This window comes from Sapajus apella, unplaced genomic scaffold (assembly GCF_009761245.1).
Source record: "Sapajus apella isolate SASKATOON/1434 unplaced genomic scaffold, GSC_monkey_1.0 scaffold38, whole genome shotgun sequence".
In the NCBI taxonomy this organism is placed as follows: domain Eukaryota; kingdom Metazoa; phylum Chordata; class Mammalia; order Primates; family Cebidae; genus Sapajus; species Sapajus apella.
Window position 1 is genome coordinate 21,965,928 of NW_022436978.1, and position 10,164 is coordinate 21,976,091.

A 10,164-nucleotide genomic window follows, 5' to 3' on the forward strand; every position below is an offset into this window, starting at 1 on the left:
TTACTTGATATTAGGCTGCTCAGGTTTTAGATTTCTTCATGGTTCAATCTTGATAGATTGTATGTGTCTTAGAATTTATCCATTTATTCAAGGTTTTCCAATTTAATGGCATATAGTTACTCGTAGTAGCCACTAATGATCCCTTGAATTTCTGCAGTTATCATTTGTAATGCCTCCTTTTTCATTACAGATTTTATTTATTTGGGTCCTCTTTATTTCTTTCTTTAGTTAATCTGACTAAAGGTTTGTCAATTTTGTTTTTTCCACACAAAAAGACAACTTTTTGATTTATTGATCTTTTGTATTGTTTTGTTCATTTCAATTTCATTGATTTCTGCCATGATCTTTATTCTTTCTTTTCTTCTAATAATTTTGGATTTGGTTTGCTCTTGCTTTTCTAGTTCTTTAAGATATATCATTAGTTTGGGTTTTTTTTTGAAGTTTTTTCTTTTTCTATTTTGATGTAGGGATGATTTTGAGTTCTGTCCTATGTCCTCACACCTGTGAAGATAAGCTGTTGATTTAAATTGCCATGGTGAGCTTCAACAGAACTGCTTTAGGGTAGAGATCTGGGGGCCCACAAGGAATTTCCTCATGGGCAAACTCTGTGGGAGGTATGTATGTAGCTTTTCATCTTTGTAGCCACCTTATTTAGGAACCAAAATAGGAGGTAGGTTTGCGTGACTCAGCTTGACTTTTCCTTTTGGCTTAGTGAGTCTGGGGTTCCAAGATTTATTTTCTTTTCACAAATGTCTTTAAGTATTTAGATGTTTTTAGATGTTTTATCTGATCAGGAAGATTATATGCCAGTTTAGCGGTTTTTAGGAAGTGATTAATGCATGAACACACATTCTTGAATTTTCCTCCAATCAAATGATGGAAAACTGCTTGTGTGAATAAGAACTTAGACCAGTGGATCTCAAAGTCTAGAGACTCACCTTGAAGACTTGCTAAAACACAAATTGCCGGGTTCTACCCTCAGGGTTTCCGAGTCTGTACTCCTGGGAAGGAATTTATAAATTTGCATTTCTAACACATTTCTACGTAATGCTGTTGCTGCTGATCCCCATACTCTGAAAAACAATGATTGAAACTGTTTGGTTAAATTAGTGTTTATCAACCATGGTTCTGCCCTTTCACACTCGAAGGATAGAACGTTAATAGTAGTGTGTCAATTTAAGAGTCCAGGCCTTAGAGTGGGGATGGGCCACAGAGGCAGGTGCTGCTGATGCGGTGGGGCAAGTATTTAAATCTTCAGCATGTGGATGTAGGTTGAGAAAGCCCTTCAAATGATTGGTTGTTTTCTTCCTAGCCTCTCTTCCCCTGTGAAACCACTCTCCTCTATCCCTCAATAAGAGAGTCCTGGTGCAGATGAAACAGTGCTCATGGGATTGCTTTATCCTCATCCAGGAAATAAAACAGCCTTTGCCAACAGTTACCCCAGTGCTTCTTAAGGAGTTCAGAAGAAGAAGTAGCTAAACTGCAGCACAGCTGAGGTGCAAAGGACAAGAAAGGACCTCCTTCTGGTAATTTTCCATTTTTGTTTAGAGCACTGTAGTATTATATCTGTCGATTCATCAATCACTGTAGATAATAGCCTAAATAGTGTTCATGGTTATAGCTTCTTCATATATTTCCCTTGCTGGGCCAAATTAGCTCTGATTTAAATTTCCAAAGACATTAAAAAATGTGTATTGTTTAATTCCCAAAACAATCCCGTAGGGGTAGAGATAACCACTATTCAGATGAAGGAATGGAGGCTTAAAGAATTTCTGGGGTCACACTGTAAGTAGTCCTCTCTGGCTCCATTAGGTTGCGTGAACTTGGCTAAGGTCCATAACCTCCATGTGTAAAGTTTCCTCATTTGTAGAATGAGAATGATACCAGTACCTACCTTCTGAGGTGGTTTTGAGAACTAAAGAGTTACTCTAAACAGTTGTGTACATACACATAATAAATGCTCAATAAATATTACCTCTTAGACTGTTAGTGCAGTCTAGTTAGTAGTAGCAGGGCAACTACTAAAAAGTACTTATTAGTGCTTTTTAAGTTTAGGGGATCATCTGCTTTTTTTTTTTGTTTTTAATGAGATGGAGTCTCGCTCTGTCGCCCCAGCTGGAGTGCAGTGGCGCCATCTCGGCTCACTGCACCCTCCGCCTCCCGGGTTCCACCGAATCTCCTGCCTCAGCCTCCCGAGTGGCCACGGGCCTGCCTTTTTTTTCTTCCAGGCGGGCTCTTCCTCTGTGACCCCAGCTGGAGTACAGGGGTGGGATCATAGCTCACCGCAGCCTCAGCCTCTAGGGCTCAAGCGATCTCCTGAGGGAACGTGTTCTCTTTCCGCGCAGTTTTAAGGGCAAGAACTTGCCAGCGCCATGCCCCCCTCCCATGCCTCTCCATCCGGGAGACTAACGGTTTCTGTTTTAATTTTCGCGGGCGTGGGAAAAAGATCAAAAGTCAATCACTGCAGCGGAAGTGTAAAGGAACTATTTTCATTGGCCAGGGGTATGGAGAAGGCGGGAGTTCCTCCCGGGTTGAGAGTCCCCGCCTCCCTCATCGCGTGGATTTCCCCTCTGGGGTTCCCTTCCACACAGTCTCGTGGGAGCCGGTCTTCCCCTCCTGAATGCCATTCTCTCTCTATTCCCTTCCACTCAGTGTGGAAGCTGCTTTCCTCTCCTGATTCCATCTTTTTGGATTCTCTCAGGTGAGAGGAGCTTTCCTTCTCTGGTTTCCCCCTCTGGGAACCCTTCTCAGTGTGAGCTAGCGGTTTCTCCTCCTTTTTCTCTCTCTGCTTAAATAAATCACTTTTCTACAAAAACTTTTCCGGTCTGGTATTTACTTTACGAGTGCACCTGCCGTGGTCCCCTCTCTCATTCTTGAGAGAGCAAGAGACCAAGAGCCTGGAGCCCACCAGGGAGTGAGCTGAGTCCTCCCCTGCACCCCCAAACCCGCCAACATTCCCACCACGACCTCCCAAAGCAGTGGGATTACAGGCGAATGCCATCACAGCTGGCTAATTGTTTAAGTTTTTGGTAGAGATGGGGTCTCACTATGTTGTCCAGGCTGGTCTTAAACTCCTGGCCTTAAGCAATCCACCCACCTCAGCCTCCCAAAGCGCTAGGATTACAGGCACGAGCCACTGTGCCTGGCCTATCCTCCTGCCTTTGTGCCAGGTAATCCTCCTCCTGTGTATTACAGGTCAACGTCTCTTATCAACAATTTAGAAACCTCAGGTGCTCTGAAAACTACGGTTTTTTCTTTTCATAAATCTTATATGACCTGCCATCATTTGATGGCACAGTGTAACCTGAACTGTAATAACATGAAGCTATTGCTGAGTCTGGTATTTTGTTGCTTTTTGCTTTTTGAGACAGAGTCTTGCTCTGTTGCTCAGGCTGGAGTGCAGTGGCACAATCTCAGCTCACTGCAACCTCTGTCTCCCAGGTTCAAGAGATTCTTGTGCCTCAGCCTCCTGAGTAGCTGGGACTACAGGCTCACTTCACCACACCTGGCTAATTTTTCTATTTTTAGTAGAGATGGAGTTTTGCCATGTTGGCCAGGCTGGTTTCAAACTCCTGACCTCAAGTGATCTGCCCGCCTCGGCCTCAAAAGTGCTGGGATTACAGGCGTTAGCCACCACATCCAGCCTGCTAATATGAAATTAGATGTCATTTTAGCGTCCTTTTTTTTTTTAACCAATTAAGTGTGTATTTTCTAAGAAAAAAGATATTCATTTATGTAACAACAGTGCAATTATGAAAACCTGGAAATTTATCATTGATACAGTACTTTTTCCTACAAACTTTATTAAAATTTTACTGATTATAGGCCATTGTGGTGGCTCATGTCTCTAATCCCAGCACTTTGGAAGGCCGAGGTGGGTGGATCACTTGAGGTTAGGAGTTTGAGACCAGCCTGGCCAGCATGGTGAAACCCCATCTCTACTAAAAATACAAAAAAATTATCTGGGCATGGTGGTGCATATGTGTCGTCCCAGCTACCTGGGAGGCTGAGGCAAGAGAATGGTTTGAACCTGGGAGGCAGAGGCTGCAGTGAGCCAAGATCATGCCATGCACTCCAGCCTGGGCAGGAAGCTTTCCTCAAATGCCTGGTGACCCAGGCTATTAGTTTATATATTATAAAGAGGCTCCAAAAAGGCTGGGTGTACTCCTTGACTTGTAGGCTTCATTGGAGGGCAACCAGCTGTTAGGATCTCCAGAACTAGGGCACTTGGTTCAACCATATTTTGAACCTCCCAGGGTTTAAGTGAGGTGAGTCAATATGCTTCTTTTTGGTAGTTAACTTATGGCATCCTCCTCTTCTCTGTTCTCATTTCTCCATCTGTTTTTCATCTTCCCAAAATTTGTTGATATCTTTTGTAAGTTGGTGTTCCCGATTTTCCTTGTGAATTTATCCTTTTCAAAAATCCATTTAATATATTTTTAGGTGGGCTAAAGAGAGAGGAATTAAACTTCCATAGTCAATGTAGCATCTATTTCTGGTTATTTTAATGTATTTTATTCTCCTTAATGAACTTTAGAATCCATTTTCCATGTTACACCAGCTTATTTACCCATCTACATATGGGAATTTATTTAGAATTGCATTAAATCTATTTAATGCAATAGATTTGCAATGGATTTAATGCAAGGTTAGTTTGCAGGGAACTGAAATTTTAACAACACCGAAAGAATTTACATGCTAGGAATTCTCCATTTTTAAAATGTACTTTAACATGTATTTCAGGCCAGGCACGGTGGCTCACACCTGTAATCCCAGCACTTTGGGAGGCCAAGGTGGGTGGATCACCTGCAGTCAGGGGTTTCAGACCAGCCTGGCCAACATGGCAAAACCTCGTCTCTACTAAAAATACAAAATTAGCTGGGCACATGGTGGCAGATGCCTGTAATCCCAGCTACTTGGGAGGCTGAGGCAGGAGAATTGCTTGAACCCGGGAGGCAGAGGTTGCAGTGAGCCGAGATCGCCCCATTGCACTCCAGCCTGGGAGAGAAGAGTGAAACTACATCTCAAAAAACAAACAAGCAAACAAAAACATGCATTTCAGTAAATTACTACCAGATACTTTAAATAGAGCTTATATATTTTTTTATAACCTTATCAATAGGTATTTCATTGTTTTGATTGCTCTAGGGAACAGATCCCTACTCCAACATTTCCATTACATTTTATAACTAATTTTAGAAAATAAAACTGATTTGTATATTTATCTTGTATCTGATCACCTTGATGAAATCTCACAAGTTCTGAAAAAATTTAGTTGAATCTTCTATAAAAATGTGTATAAATATAATTTACAAATGTGTATCATGTATCATATTTTATAACAGCATGAGATTAAAGCTGTTTTTCTAAGCTTGATATATTTTGTTAATTTATTTTCTTTCAGCAACTAATTTGTGAGATTTTTTTTTTCTATTTCTTTTTATCCAAATATACATGTTATATTAGAAATTCTTCTGATGGAGATTTATTACACACTTTCATTTGATTATTCCATCATCAAATAAATTTGAAAAATGCTGTCTTAAAATACTCAACACCTAACACAGTGTCAGATACTTAATAGTAGCTCAAAAAGTACTTGCTAAACGAATAAATGAATGAGTAAATGTTTTCAATCTTCCCAGTTACCTTCCTCAGGCTTAATTCTCTAAACCCCTGCAGATGGGACGTTTTCCAAAAACTCTCCAAAGTGAATATTTCATAACAGCTCTGGACACCCACATTAGTGTGTAACACATTTCAATGTCAGGAAACTTCTTTACTTTCAGGCTATTTTGCTGTAGCTTAAGTCATTTCCTTTCATTTTCTTTAGTACTCCTAGAGAGCAGGTTGCCAGTCTATGTTTATGAATATGAGAAGAGCATTACATGGAACTCAAAATTTAAAGATTTGCTTTAGAAATTCCTTTTTCCTCCACTGTGATTCTATAAAATGAGGATAATTCTGGAAACTAGGGGGAAAAGTAGATTTATTCATTGCAGATATTAGAAAGCCATGTCTAACAACTTTAGAGAGGGGTAGTATTTGAATATCAAGAAAAAGTGATATTTAAATATGAAGATGTTTATCTCACTGTCCTCAGAATTCTTTGGAAAAATGTTTTTCAAACTTGACCACATTTTTTAAATACCTGAGGAATGTAATAAAATATAAATATTTTTAGTCCTTACCTCAGGTATATTGAATTTGGATCTTAGACTGATGTTGCTTAGAAAATTGTAATAAAAACAAAAAATGCATAACAATAACTTTCCCAGTGAATGGCCAGGTTTACTGTGTTAAAATTTCTTATAGTCCGAACTTGGTTTAAATTATGTAAATATTATTTACTTTGAGCCATAGATTGTATTATTGTTATTTTTCATATACCTTTCCTTTTCTTTTTTATTTTTAAAAGATGGGGGTCTCACTATGTTGCCCAGCCTGGTCTTGAAATCCTGGGCTCAAGCAATCCTCCCACTTTGGCCTCCCAAAGTGCTGGGATTACAGGCATGAGCCACTGCACCCAGCCTCATATGCCTTTTAATATGTCTTGGAGTTAAAATTATCCTTTATTTTAATTTGTTTCATTTTTATGTATATATTGCTAATTCTTTCCACACTCAGTCGACGACATACAGGACAAAACCTGTTAGATAATTTATGTCATATGCATTTTTCCCCAGAGACTTCTATTCTCCTCCAATTTTGACTATTTTCAGTCTAAAACAACACAACTACATGGTTCCTATATTGAGATTTGGTGGGTTTTCTGTGTCAAATCTGCTTATTTTATCTCATGTTGTTTTCCTTCTTTATTCCTCGTTTTAATAATGCATATTAGCTACAATATTGTAGGAGAGCATGAGGCATACGTTTCTGAGACCTTACATGTGTAAACATTTCTTTGTTTACATCTCACAAATATTTGACACTGTCTCTGTGTGGGCTATGATGACAAAATACCATAACCGGATAACTTAAACAATGGAAATGTGTTTCTCACAGTTCTGGAGGCTGAAAGTCTGAGTGCCAATACAGCAGGTTTCTGGTGATGGCCCTCTTTCTAGCTTACAGAGTGCTGCCTTCTTACTGTGCCCTCACATGGAAGGGAGAGGAACAGAGTAAGTTTTCTGATGTCTCTTCTAGGGACACAGATCCCATAATAGGGGTTTCTACTCTCATGACCTCTTTTTTTGTTGTTGTTGTTATAAAGTCTTGTTCTGTCACCCAAGCTGGAGTACAGTGGCATGATGATAGCTCAGTGTAACCTCCAACTCCTGGGCTCAAGCGATCCTCGCATCTCAGCTTCTCAAGTAGCTGGGACTACAGGCACATACCACCATGTCCAACTCTTATTATTTTTTTAGAGATGGGATCTTGCTATGTTGTCCAGACTAGTCTCTAACTCCTGGCCTCAAGTGTTCCTACCATCTTGGCCTCCCAAACTTTGGGATTACACGTGTAAGCCACCGCCACTGACCCCCACATGGCCTCTAAATGTAATTATCTCCCAAATACGCCATCCCCATATACCATCACACTGGGGGTTAGGGCTTCAATATATAAACTTTGGGGGGTTATAATTCAGTCCATAGTGAATCATTTAGTTGATTATAGAATTAAGATAGAAGTTGTATTCATTCACCCAGAATTTTGAAGACATTACCTCATTGTTACCTAGATGCAATGTTGTTGAGAAGGTCCATATCATTCTTGTTCTGGTTTTTTGTATATGATTTGTCTTTTCTGGAAGCTTTTAGTATCTCCTTTTTATTCCTGATGTTTCTGTGCTTTGGTTTGGCTCATTTTTTAATACATTGTGCTCAGCAGTAGGGAATCCTTTTATGAAGTTGGAGATTTATGTTCTTCAATTCTAGGAAAGTCTTTTAATTATTGATATAATTTGGATATTTGTGTTACCTGAATCTCGCATTGAGATGAAAATCTCCAGTGTTGGAGGAGGAGCCTGATGGGAGGTGTTTGGGACATGGGGTGGATTCCTCATGGCTTGGTGCTGTCCTTGCAATAGTGAGTCCTCATGAGATCTGGTTGTTTAAATGTGTATGGCATCTCCCCCCATCCACTCTCTCTCTTGCTCCTGCTCTTGCCATGTGACACAACTGTTCCCCCTTTGCGTTCAGCCATGATTGCAAGTTTTCTGAGGCCTCCCCTGATGAGCAGATGCCAGCATCATGCTTCCTGTACTTTCTGAAGAACTGTGAGCCAATTAAACCTCTTTATTTTATGAATTATCCAGCCTTGGGTATTTCTTTATAGCAATACAAGAACAACCTAATACAATTATGTCCCACTTTTATATTCTTTGGTCTTCTTAAAATTCCAATAGTTTGGGTGTTTGAACTTCTGGATTAAAGCTGTATTTTTTTAAACCATTTTTTCTTGTATTAATCATCTCTGACTTTTGGGCAACTTTTTTCAACTTTATAAAGTTTTTATCTTTATGGTCGTTCTTTGATCACATTTATAATAATTTCTTAGAGCTATTTTTTTTTTTTAGTCTTATGTGGTGGTTTAGTGTGTCCACAAATTTTTTGATGCTCCTATCAAAACACTGTAGCCTAATAACCCTCTTCTTGCATATGGGCTCGATTAGTAACTTGTAATGAACTTCTAAAAAAGAGCAAGCGATGGTGTGTGACTTTGTGTACTAGTTTGAAAAGGACCTTGGGGCTTTCTGATTTCCTTTTCTCTTGATTACTTGGCTCTGGAAGAAACCAGTAACTATGTCTTGAGAACCCACAAGGTCTGTGTAGATAAACTGAGGTATCTTACCAGCAGCCATGTAATGAACTATCTTAAAGAGGGTCCTCCAAATCTTCAGAAAACTGCAGCCCTGGATGACAGCTTGACTGCAGTTTTATGAGAGACTCTGATTCTAAACCATTTAGCTAAGTTGCTCCCAGATTCTTGACTCACAGAAACTGTGTGAGATAATACTTGTTGTAAGTTGCTAAGTTTTAAAGTAATTTGTCATGCAGCAATAGATAACTAAAATGCTTTGCCTCTGAGTGTTTTTTTTTAAAAATAGCATCCTGCTCGTTTCTCAGATATCCTATTGTCTGTTATTTCATAGGACATGAATAGTCATTATTTGTGTATTTTAAGTTTTCATTTGTTCACTGCATTGTCTCTAATTCTTTTGGATTTCTTTTTCTTTTTTTTTAAATTAGGGATAGTTGATGAAAAGCCAAAAAGATGGAAGAGGACACAGATGCTGGGAGTAAGGTGTGGGGAGAAGAGGAAAACAAATGTGAAACTCGGCTACAAAAATCAAGAAAAATAAAGTGGAGTAAGTGATAAATAGCCTATAAAGGAGATAATTATGTATATATTCTAGAGCAGGGGCATTCGACCTCTGGTACAGTCCATGGCCTCTTAAGACCACACAGCAGGAGGTGAGTGGTGGGTGAGCAAAGCTTCATGTGGATTTACAGCCACTCCCTACTGCTCACGTTACCACCTGAGCTCCGTCTCTTGTCAGATGAACGGAGGCATTAGATTCTCATAGGAGTGCGAACCCTGTTGTGAACTTCGTGTGCAAGGGATCTAGGTTGCGCGTGCCTTATGAGACTCTAATGCCTGATGATCTGTCACTGTCTCCCATCAACCCCAGATGAGACCGTCTAGTTGCAGGAAAACAAGCTCAGGGCTACCACTGATTCTACATGATGGTGAGTTGTATCATTATTTCATTATATATTACAATGAAATAATAATAGAAATAAAGTACACAATAAATGTAATGCCCTTGAATCACCCCAAATCATCCATACCCCAGTCCGTGGAAAAATTGTCTTCCATAAAACCGGTCCCTGGTGCCAAACAGGTTGGGAGCTGCTGCTCTAGAGGTCTGCTTTGCCCACTCAAAATCATGGGAAGCATTAAACATAGTCTGTCAACCTGATTTTATCAACTGTCATTGGCACTCAAATTTCTTTTTTTCTTTTTCCTTTTTTTTTTTTTGAGATTGGAGTCTTGATCTGTCACCCAGGCTGGAGTGCAGTGACACCATCTTGGCTTACTGCAACTTCTGCTTCCTGGGCTCAAGTGATTCTCCCGCCTCAGCTTCTCCAGTAGCTGTGATGACAAGCGTGCACCACCACACCTGGTTAATTTTTTGTTTTTTTTTTTTTAGTACAG

At 39.7% G+C, this 10,164-nt stretch overlaps 1 long non-coding RNA gene across 1 annotated transcript; it reads left to right on the forward strand.

The window, feature by feature from the left end:
* Nucleotides 1-1,382: 1,382 nt before the first annotated feature.
* On the forward strand, nt 1,383-9,569 carry LOC116564996. Its single transcript, XR_004275198.1, has 3 exons — nt 1,383-1,526; nt 7,009-7,124; nt 9,195-9,569. It is a non-coding gene; the product is annotated as an uncharacterized LOC116564996 (long non-coding RNA).
* Nucleotides 9,570-10,164: the final 595 nt, after the last annotated feature.